The 11,751-nt window shown below is 37.1% G+C and overlaps 1 protein-coding gene across 2 annotated transcripts in view; it reads right to left on the reverse strand.

The window, feature by feature from the left end:
* Window positions 1–9,005, reverse strand: part of LOC306864633 (divergent protein kinase domain 2A) — a 35,248-nt gene extending 26,243 nt beyond the window's left edge. The window contains exon 1 of one of the 2 annotated variants that reach the window (XM_079408758.1): window positions 8,569–9,005. The gene's annotated coding sequence lies outside the window, so the exon portion shown is untranslated. The remainder of the gene's footprint in view (window positions 1–8,568) is intronic. The other variant, XM_079408759.1, reaches the window with a different exon arrangement.
* Between the last annotated feature and the right edge of the window lie 2,746 nt (window positions 9,006–11,751).

Below are 11,751 nucleotides of genomic sequence, written 5' to 3' on the forward strand. Positions count from 1 at the left end.
GTGATTGTTTCCATCACCTGCAAATAAAGTGAGACACTTTCTTCTTTCAAATGAATGCGCTCGTGTCGTGCTGAGCGTAGTTTAACCTTTGATCGGAGTTGCCCTGGTAAGTTTTAATCTTTTTTTGAAGATTCCTCTTTGAAAAAGCCTGGTGTCACTAAGGTAATGTGGGGAGGTGAAACAGCGCCGTACAGAGCACCGTGTGAATATATCTGACTCAGGGGTGACACTGATACAGATGAAGCACATCAGCAGTCATGCAAATGCGGCATATGATGCGGACACCTGCAAGTGTTGCTGTCCTAAGCCTCCAAGTCATTTTTAGACTATGGTAAAACAGGCTATTACCACCCAAGTACAGTTTCCATGCAGAAAATAAGACCCATAGCACCAAATTCTTTATATGGCCGCTTACCATGCAAATGGGCCATTTTCAATTAAAGCTCATTACACCATGCCTATTAAAAGCGATGGCTTTCGAGGGCTGTGCTCATTAGTAGACGTTTCAGTGTGATTAGCCAGCATGTTGACGAATTTCTGTGCATTTTAATTGACCTAGTGAGATCTGAGTTGCTGGGGGGTGGAAGAGAAAATCGACACCAGAAATTATAACTCATATCAGTCCTGCAAAACCCTTATCCGACAGTGGTGTTAAATGACAAATATCACTAAACCATGTACTGGTCATTTCACATCTGAAAAAAAAGACACATTAATTATATTTGGAATATTTTTAGGACCATTAAGAGTTGATTTTTGACAGCTGACAATTAAGAACATTTTCCCTACAAATCTGCACTGCCCAGATGTTCAAATTGTTTTTGCAATTTTCATTAGATTCTCATCAAAAGTTAATGTAACACTAATCAATGCAAAAGTTCTACTGCCGATGTGAAGCATCTTAATGGTCCTAAAAATAGGCTACATTTTTATTAAACAAAATACTATACATTATGTTTAAAAATCCCATTAAATTATCTGACAAGCACAATGTTCTTTCCTGTGCTGAGTGGGACACATGGATGCCCATAGACTTTACTACATCACAGTTATGAAGTACAATCTTATGTTTTGGACATGTAACATGGTTTTGTATGTTCCATGTGGAAGAACATTGGCCAACTACAGTCTCCAATGAGGTCAAAACATAACTATAGGAAAAGACTGAATTAATAGTACATAGCAATTAAGGTTTGAACACCTGGGAAATAATTCATTTGGAATGCAGCAAACACAAGAGGCCTAACACAGATCTTGATAAGAAGAATGTGCATACTGCCTATTACAGAGGACTAGATTTACTGAACGTTCATAAAACAACTGAACACGATATGATCTCTGCATGCCATTTAACAGAATGACTTCCTGGTTTTTCACTCACTGAGCAGAGACAAAGATAAACTGCACATTTCTCTTCAGGAAAAATGAGGCAGTCAAGAAAAGCCTTTCGTGATGCACTGCCGTTGGTTTGAGTACAGATTGGCAGGGCGAAAGCAAACAAGCTTCACTGCACGCGCTGCCTGCTTCACACCGCACCAGATTAAGGAGTTCTCGCTCCAGCAGTCAGGTTCATGTCCACCCACAGTCACGGAAACTCAATCATAATATTTCAGGACGCAGGGGCCTCTTTTAAATGAATGAGATGTTGAAAGGTTTGGTGGGGAAAACGAAAGCATTTTGCAAAGGTTCCTGCTGATTCTTTCACTTTGACATTTATAGGGCTACACAATGTACTACAGAAACTACAGAATGTCACATTTTATTATTGGGTGATTCAACACATAGATGTTTTACCAGCTAAGAAGATCAGCACTTTTAGAGTTTCATCCCTCTATCTGATGTGAGCATAAGTATTGGACCAGTTGCCTCACAGGTCTTTCTAAGTGATCAGCTGTGTCCTGTTGCATTAATCCTTCAGATATTAAAAACAGGGAATGTGTCGTATCAGTTATATCCATTACTTCTGTATTCTGAATCTTACATTCGATGATGATACACACAAACCAGGATGAAGATGTGGGAGATGACTTTAAGAGAAAAACAAGCAATTTGGATGCTAAAAGAAAAGAGGAAGTCAATTAGAGCTCTAGCAAAAACAAAGAGCATGGAGAAATCAAGAGTTTGGAAACCACCAGCGACACCAGCAACCACCAACTACCTGATCGTCTGAGAAAACAACAGTAGTTGATGACAGACAAATCTTAAAAGCTGTGAAAATGAACTCTAAAAGTCTGTAAAATCACTAACAACTTCCAGAAAGCTGGGGTGATGCTCTGACAATCTACTGTCCTCCAAATAGAGTTTGCAAAAAAGCACAAAGGTGAGCCAGAAGAGTTTTGGAACTGTGTTTATGGACCGATGAGACAAAGATGAACCTTTATCTAAGTGATGGGAAAGCAAAAATGAGGAGAAAAAAGGGAACTGCAAATGATCCCAAGCATACAGCCTCATCTGTAAAGCATGGTGGAGGTGGTGTCATGGCATGGGCATGCATGGCTGTCTCTGGAACAGAGGCCCTCTCAACTTTACTGATGACTTAATGTATGATGACAGTAGCAGAATAAATTTGGAAAGGTACAAAACCATCTTGCCTACCAATAGTCAAGAAAATGCCACCAGATTCATTGGGAAGTGCTTCATACTGCATCAGGACAATGACCCAAAACACCCTGCCAGTTCAGTCAAGGAATTTATAAGGGCAAATAAATGGAAAGTCTTAGATTGCCCAAGTCAATCTCCAGATTTAAATCTGATTGAACACGAAGAGGAGAGTAAAGGCAGAAACACCTCAAAACAAGCAACAATTGGAATTGGCTGCATTAAAGGATGGGAAAAGTATTTCAAAGGATGAGACCAAGAGTCTGGTGATGTCTATGGGTCACAGACTCACTGCTGTGATTGTGTGCAAAAGATCTGCAACTAAATAATAGCTTTTAATCTTTTATATCTGCCTTATGTTCAACTGTCCCAATACTTATGCTCACATCAATGAGTGGGATGAAACTCTAAAAGTGCTGTTCTTTTTATTTGGTAAAACATGTATTTGTTGAAACGGCTAACAATAAAATGTGACATTCTGTAGTTTTGTATCATATTCATCTTTTAATCATATTTGCAAATGGCTTGGCTCCACAGTCAACAGAGCAAATTTGGCTTTACTGTCCCAATACTTATGGAGGGGACTGTACATGCTATATAAAGACACTGAATAGAGGTAGGTTACAATGCTAAGTTATTTTGAATCACAATTAACTTTGATTTGGTGTTAATTAAGCTAGTTTTGTGCCTTACTATGGTCTATGGAGGTGTACAAGACAAATAACAGTTTAAGAAACGATGCAGAAAACCAGATGGGCCCATTTACAAACAGACAAATTTACTCTACATTTATGCATTTAGCAGACACTTTTATCCAAAGCGACTTACGTTGCATTCAAGTTACAGTTTATACATTTTTTAATCAGCTCTTGCTTTCCCTGGGAATCGAACCCATGATCTTGGCGTTGCTAGCGCCATGCTCTACTATTTGAGCTACAGGAAATCTGTACCCTGACTTCACTGATGAAATGTTTTCATTTCCAACAACCTCATTCTGCCCCAGGCCTCTGTTTTGAATTACTCCATTACTCAAAATATCTCCTCCCTCTTACCCACCATTCAGGCAGTGAAGAAAAGTAGGAAACCCAGGCCTGAGGGCCACCAAATGCCACTTAACACCAAAAAGCAGCTCAGATTGTGCCAAAACAAAGGTCGCACAGTATCTTAGAAGAGTCAGTGCAAAGTAACAAACTGGCTCTGAAGAGGAACTCTGAGTACGGAGAAAGGATAATGAGCCAGCACTGGATTTTGCTCCCAATATATGCAACATTTTGAATGATTGCATGTGTTTTGCTACTTTAAGTCAGTGTACAAACATAATTGACTATTTACTTCTTTAACTCACATAACTGGTTATATTGTGAATGATTCATCAGTGCATAGTATTCCAAATAAAATTAATGCTTCAGAATCACAACGTAATAATTTGAAACTTTTGTGGCTGATGTCAAAAATCCCTTTTTAAATCCTTCCTCTGAAACCACCTGGACCCATTAAGGTATGGACTGCCCTCTTTTTTTGACAATCAAGTAAACAAGATAGTTTGCCCAAAAGTGAAAATTTTGTCATCGGTTAATTAAGATATTTATTGATGAAATCTGAGAGCTTTCTGACACAGACAACAATGGAACTACCTCGGTCAAGTCCCAGAAAGGTAGTAAGGACATTGTTAAAAAAATCCACGCATTACAATGTCCATCAGTTGGTCATTCTTAATTTTATGAAGCTTTGAGAATACATAAAGAAAACAAAAGTAACGACTTCATTGAACAATTTACATGTCTACGACACATGCTCATGACAATACCACGATGTATGCGTGTGCACACAAAAAGTATTCTCGTAGCTTCATAAAATTAAGGTTGAACCACTGACGTCACATGGACTATATTAATAATGTCCTTACTACCTTTCTGAGCCTTGAACCATTCTCTTGGATTTCATCAAAAATATCTTAATTTGTGCTCCAAAGACGATTAAAAGTCTTACGGGTTTGGAACGACATGAGGATGAGAATGTTCATTTTTTGGTGAACTAACCTTTTAGTTCCAAGAGATTAAAGTGCCCCTATTATGGGTTATGAAATGTTCATATTTTGGTTTTGGAAGTCCACAACAACAGGTTGACATGCATGCAAGGTCAAAAAACACTTTCATTGTCTTATAATATGCATTTATTTTTACATTATTTGCTCAACAACTCCTAAACGATTCATTCAACAAATTCCCCCTTTACGCGACGCTATTCTGTGGTGATTGGTCCCATTTTCATTTCATGTCTGTAATGTCTGAAAAAAGCAGCGTTTGTGAGCGCAGCTCTGCTTTGTATACAGCCGGGAAAACGTTATTTTTACGACACCAAAAGCGGCACCTAGTGGCAAAGAATGAATTTGCATTTTCATTCGGACCAACGCAAAAAGACCAACAAGTGGGCTTAATGTTTCATGTTGACGTCAACATGAAACGGCTAAGGATTTGTTTTAAAAACGACTCGTTTCAATGATTCAGAGTCCACTCTTTCTTTTGAGAGACGATAACTTTATACACTGTGCACTTTCAGATTTAGAACTTGGCAGGATGTTTTCATTCAGTTAGAGCTGTGTTACACACTGCAGGTAATTTTCAAAAATTCATAATAGGGGCACTTTAAAATCAAGTCCTGTCCTGCTTTTTTTTTTCCCTGAATATATTTAAGTTCATTCTCAGGAAAGAAACATAAGATTATGCAAAACTGATTGCAAATGCCAATACATGTCGAATGAGTTTCCTACATAGGCCTACTAATGTCAGAATGTTTCCTTGTTTTGCAAGTTGAGACAAGCAAAACATTAGTGTTAAAACAGATGTTTGAAGACAGATAAAACATGACTTAACCTTTTCACACGTTAAGTTTAAAGTAATATTCCAGCAAAGCTTAACATATTTCAGCAGACCCCCCCAGTGTAAATTTTTAGGCGACCGTAATTTTAGAACTTATCCCCTTATTGTTTCCATGCCAACAGCTGTAAATGAGTGATGTATCGCTTTTAATTTTTTTTCTGTTTTATTCAAAATAATCACAAACGTGTTGATTACATCAAATATCTGATATGCTGATTCTCAAATTTGTGCGTAAATGTAAATGCATTTGGTAGTTTAAACACCTTTATGACCATGTTAATTGATCTACAGCGGATGATGGGCGCCGCCATGTTAATTCGTGCTGAATCCGAGCTGTGCATTTTAAAACACGTAAATTTTTTTATTTTTTTTTTCCAGCAGTTTCAGAATTCAGCAGTTGATCACGTGACACACCGAACGTTCTAATCACACTGGTGTGATCGTAGGCTTCATTTCACATTGGCTGCATCCGAAAACAAAAATGCAGCCTTCGGAGGACACATTCCACGGTAGGAAGCCATCAAGGCACGTCCGAATCCAAAGTTGGCTTCACTTCCTGTCTCATGAGATACCTTCATCTGATCGATTTTTGAAGGCAGCATAGATGTATCCTTCGATATCCCACAATCATGTGCATTCCACTCCGTGACGGTTGAGCTAAAAAATAAAAGTGGCGTCTGAAAGTTGCATTTGGTGGTTAGTTTGTGTAAATGTATATTTCTGATTAACTTGTTGCACTTTTGATGTTATTTCTAGTGAGAAATTAGTAGTATAGTAATTAAATATTTGTTTAGTTATCACTATTTTGTTTCAGATCATTAACCCATTGCGCTGCCCCAGAAGCCTGTCTGAAATCAGTTTCGTGAGGTGCCTTCGTCCAAAAACGCTGCCTGCAAAGTCACTGCCTCATAAGGCAGCAAGTCAGCTGCCTAAGTTTTCGGATGCAGCCATTGTTTATTGCAATGACACTTTAATAAAAAAAAAAAAAAAATCAGTGATTCACACTCAAAAATCTTGACTGAAGTTGCTCTGCCATGCATGGATGGTTTGCAATAAAATCAATAACATGTAATCAATAACATTTTAATTTCATGCCAACTATAATCATTTGGAATGTCCTTGGTAACAATGGCTGTTTAGGTGAAATGATGGTTCCTCTGGCTGAAGAGGAAATACACATCACATTTAAAAAAAAAAAATCCAATTCAGAAAAACACAGGCTAAATAGAGCTATATATTTAATATCGCCAAACAGCTAAAAATAATAATATTTAAGCCAGACCCCTAATTCTTAACACATTGAATTAAGTTTGGGACTGTACTGAGTGGATTTTGTTAACTTTATTCCCATTACAATATGCATTTCACAATGGCCTTGCCATTAGCTTTGCACATGCTGAGCTGCAGGCGCCCGGGTGAAGAACTGCAGTTGCCAAGGTTATCGACTGCAGGAGTCAATAATCCACAACTGAGCCGCCTCAGTCCAGCAACCCGTGCAGACAATTATGAATGGAAACAAATTTTCTTTCACACACTAACAAATAAAAACTAAATTACTGATTAACCGCATTCCCATTCAAAGTTGACACCTGAATCTTAAACTCAATGATGTGGTTACGACGCATCTATAGCTTCTCTAAAAGCTTTCGATCGGGATATTCTGAAACGACTCCCAGAGAAATAACACAAATCCCAGTGTATGCAATTTATTTAGGCAAATGAGTGTATTGTACAGAGACAATCGAACAAATGCTTCAGTCAAATCCAACACAATGTTTGCCTTGTGTTCATGATCAACCAGACACCTTTCTGCCAGCTGCCAACATGATGTCTTAACTTCATTAGGAGGGTGCACAAAACTCACATTTACAAACTTTATAGTATACATAGCCTAGATTATCTTGATAAAAGTAAAGTTGTCAGAAAAGGCTTGGTGTCTTGTTTTTCATACTACTGGTGGTTATGCAAGATGCATATCTTGAAAAATAAGGCTTAATACGATGTCAACATTTGATAGTGAGTGAGCTGCGGTTTATCATACAGTTGTGGCTTTCTCACTTACGCTCTGCGTCCTAACAAATGGATGATCAAGTTACAGCATAACTCCACAGACAGAGGTGGCAAAGAGGCAAACAATAACATTTGCAAAGTCTATTTTTTTTTATTAAAATAAAACCATATGGGGTTCTTGGAAATAATAATAATTGGGTAGACGATCAAATACTAATATGAACCAGATGAACTAAGATGTAACGTGCTAAATAGCATTTTTATGCAGTATTTTGTTTGACAGCATTGTTTATTAACCTAATATCATTTGCGAGACTACTCTTAAAAAGGAATCTGTTTGCTCCGCAGGACCAATCGAAACTAACTAGAGATGGTGAAAGAAATGAAGACCAGTTACAGCAACTAAAACACCTTCATACATTTAACCTAAAGTCTATACATGCATTTTAATAGGACAAACAGTTAACCTAACACTTAAAAAATCCCGGCTTGATTAATAAGTCTATGGGTGTTAATGCTTAGTAAATCACATTATAATCCAGATATCTTGCAGACTGCTCTGAGGTCAGCAGCTGAATCATATCATGTTGTTATTTCAAGTGTCAAATCAGTGCCAAGAAATCTGAAACCTACTTCATGATCTCCTGAGCGGTGCTGTTTCAGAGAGCAAGGCATGATACATCAGTTATAACATCAGTTATAACAGTTATACCAGATACCTCTCACACATATATCTAATTGAATGAAACGTATTTCCATTATTTGTAAAAAAAAAAAAAAGAAAACTAAATTATTTAGCTATGCGGGTTCCCAAATCTTTTCAGCAATTTCCATGACTTTTCAGCCGTTCGTAAATAATGTGATTATTGGTTGTAGAAATGTTTTATTGAGACTGAACGGTTCTAAACGACAAAAGAGACACTAAAATAATCATAAATAGACATTTCCGAGTCTTTTCCCAGATATGTCGAGGTTTTGTTGAGTAAACACTGTCTAGAAACTAAGAAACGACCACCAAACGTGAACTGACTGGACGAAAGACGTTTCAACAGGACAGAGAGAGAGAAAGCTGCCAACAAACCTGCGAGTTTCTTCAGTCAGTCCTGCAGGAGCGAGTCTCTGGCTCGGGTACTGTTGTTCAGGCTGGAGCGCTCGCGCTGCTGTACTCTGTAGCGCGTGAGACGCTCCGAAAGAAGAAACACGAGAAACATTGTATCCCAGACGCTCAGCGGCTCACATCAGACAAACTCAGACGCTCTCTCCATTAGGAGATCAGCCGGTTAGCAACCTAGGCAGAGACATAAACACTGGTCAAGCCTTTAATTCTCAATCTCTTATATGAATCAAGTGCAAGACTTCTGGAGGAGGACTCTCGTTCTTATCCCGATCTGTCGAGAACAGGAGTTTGATCGAGCGCGGTCTACACACACACTGCTGCTGATCTCCAGCACTAACGACGATCCACAAAGACCGACTCTTTCCAACACCGAACAGTCAGTATTTACGACGTCCTTCATCGCTTTACGTTATTGGTTTGAGAGCGTTGTCATGGCGCCCACCCACACCCGCCTCCCTTTAAGCGCAGCACCGTCCTCGTTTTCCATGATGGGTGAATATAGCTTTGCTCTAGAGACCTAATCAATTATTTAAAAACATGTCATCTAAAGCGCAAACACGTCAAATAAATAAATAAATAAAATAAAATAATCCATAAAAAACACAAATAAAATAATAAATATGTATAATGAAGATATTTTAATCGATATGGACAATATTTTTCCCCCAAGAAAGAAAGAAAGAAAGGAAAAGAAAAGGTATTGAGGGATATGGATGACACTGAAAACATAAGAGGTTTCATGTCATCTAGATTAGGTGATCTCTGGCCTCCATGTTTTTTTTTTGTTTTTTTTATTTGGGGGTGGAAGATTCCGTAGAACCTAGAGCTTCGGTAAACTTCTGGCAAGCCGCCTAACCGAGTGGCACTTCTGAAATCCATTTCCTCACAAATGATGTGTGTAAAAGCATGTAGTCCTTAAGGGCGACTGTGGGCCAAAGCCTGGAGAGCCAGTGGCTGCTCTGGACTCGTTCCCAAAAACACACAATCATCTGCTGAAACAGGGGGAAAGCAGAAGAACCTGCAGTGAGTTATTAATGATATTACAAGCAACAAGCATATTTTGTTCCTGTATTACGCAGTTATATCCACTTCAACTTAAAAACATATTTAGACAAATATTTTGCTTGAAATTACACACAGGAATAACAGGAATTTATACTATTTTAATACGTCCACATTAAATGTCCCTTCAGTAAAAAAACCCCGCTTAGGCCTACCTTTGGATGCAAGTTATGATAATGTATATGCATATTAAAAAGCCTACAGATGGTGGTTCTGTTTTAATTAAAGTTTATTTTTAAATAATCATGAACGACAGAGACATAATTACAGCAACAAGGTTTTGAGATGCCAACTAAAGGAAATCAGTCTACAGCACTGATAAAGGAAACTGTTTGCATGTGCTGCTGCCTAGTGGTACATGAATAAAAAACAATCCCTTTACATCTTTATGTAGGCATACATTTATCTTTTTGTTTGACACACAACATTTATCATTTGTAATGATTACATTTTAAATGTAGAAAAACATATGAACTTTAAATGTAATATTTTTTATCGTAACACTAGTTAAATCATAATCAAGTTCTTGATTTAGTATGTTAATCAACGCATCAAAAGTAAAGTAAAATTTCTTGACATTATTAAAAATTCACTTTTAATGCATATTTAAGTGTGTTAAGAAACATATTGTACATAGTCATGAAAGTGTATTCTGTTATACATTGATTTGAAGTGCACTACAAATGTGCATTCAATATAAATACAATTAAGTGCACTTCTTTTTCAGAAGAGGCAGAAGAACTGGTTAAGGCAGAAACGACACCAGAACTGATGATTTAAATCCCTTCTCACATAATTAATACTGAATTGTTTACACTCATTTCACTTTATCCAGAGTGCCATAGTACTTAGAATGTAATAATAACTTTATGTTTTTCCATCATTTAAAATTGAAAGCCTGGGTCTAGTACAAGAGTTAAATAATAAAATAAAATGCATTTGAAATAAAAAGCAAATCACAAAAACCTTTCAAGTTGTAGTGTGACCTTCACATAATAAATAAATAAATACAATACAATACAACAATAAGAAAGAAAGAAAGAAACATGCTAGTTTTAATTCAAATCAACCCCTGGGGCATGAACGTGGCCAAAGCTGAAAACAAAGTCAAAGGCAAATTTTCTTACTTTCTATCATAAAATAAATACACTCATCCGGTTCACCAATCAACACAGAATAATTCCACATCATCTTCACTTCCTTCAATAAAAATATAAATGTTTCCCATTCAGAGCCCTTCGTGACAGTCGTGATGGAAGTTCATTCTCACAGTTTAAGGTGCATTGCTCACTTCCCTTCCGCTGGCCTCTCTAACAAGGGCTGAGTGTTCAGGTCAGCTGGTTCAAAGCGCTCTCAAAGACGGCACCAATTACTCTGAACGAATGCTTAGCCCCAGAAAGCACGCTTCATTTAAGCTTTTATTGTTGGAGACTGAGGATGAACAATGAACTTGGTGTATTCTAAATTACAACATTAAAATCTTCTTTAATTCTCTGCTTTTCTATTTTCTGATGGGGGAATGCTTGTGGAGAGTGGACAGTTAGGTCTGCTTTTTTTTCAGCGCAAGTCTTGAAGTCATTAGGCCTGAAGACAGGAAGAGAGGGATTTTATTTACAGTTTTTAACAGGGCACAATGTTTGGTAAATTATTACTGCAAGGACAATTAAACAAGCCTCTCATAATCTCGTGTGTGGTTTGTAAAACGTGTTTCTTAACCTGTGAAACACATGTATTACAGCTGTACAGCACACATATTCAACTTTTTTTTTCCTTAAGAAAACCTTGAATGAAAAAAAAATACTAATTATGGAAATAATATGCAAGATTATATTTAAGTGCGAACTGAATGTAAAATAAAAATGTAGGTGTCATTGTTACAGTGTAATTATACATTTATTGTACTGAGTAATATTATTTAACAACATGCCCTGCACTGTATACTATAGGATTTTGGTTATGATTAAGGTTTGGTTTAAAGTTAGTTGCATGTAATTATTCATAATTTACTATTTTTACTAAATGTAATGAGTAATAAGGAAACTACAAAATAAATTGTTACCAAAATGTATTATAGTTTTCTTGTAT

The sequence above is a fragment of the Barbus barbus genome, assembly GCF_936440315.1.
Source record: "Barbus barbus genome assembly, chromosome: 46".
Taxonomy (NCBI): Eukaryota; Metazoa; Chordata; class Actinopteri; order Cypriniformes; family Cyprinidae; genus Barbus; species Barbus barbus.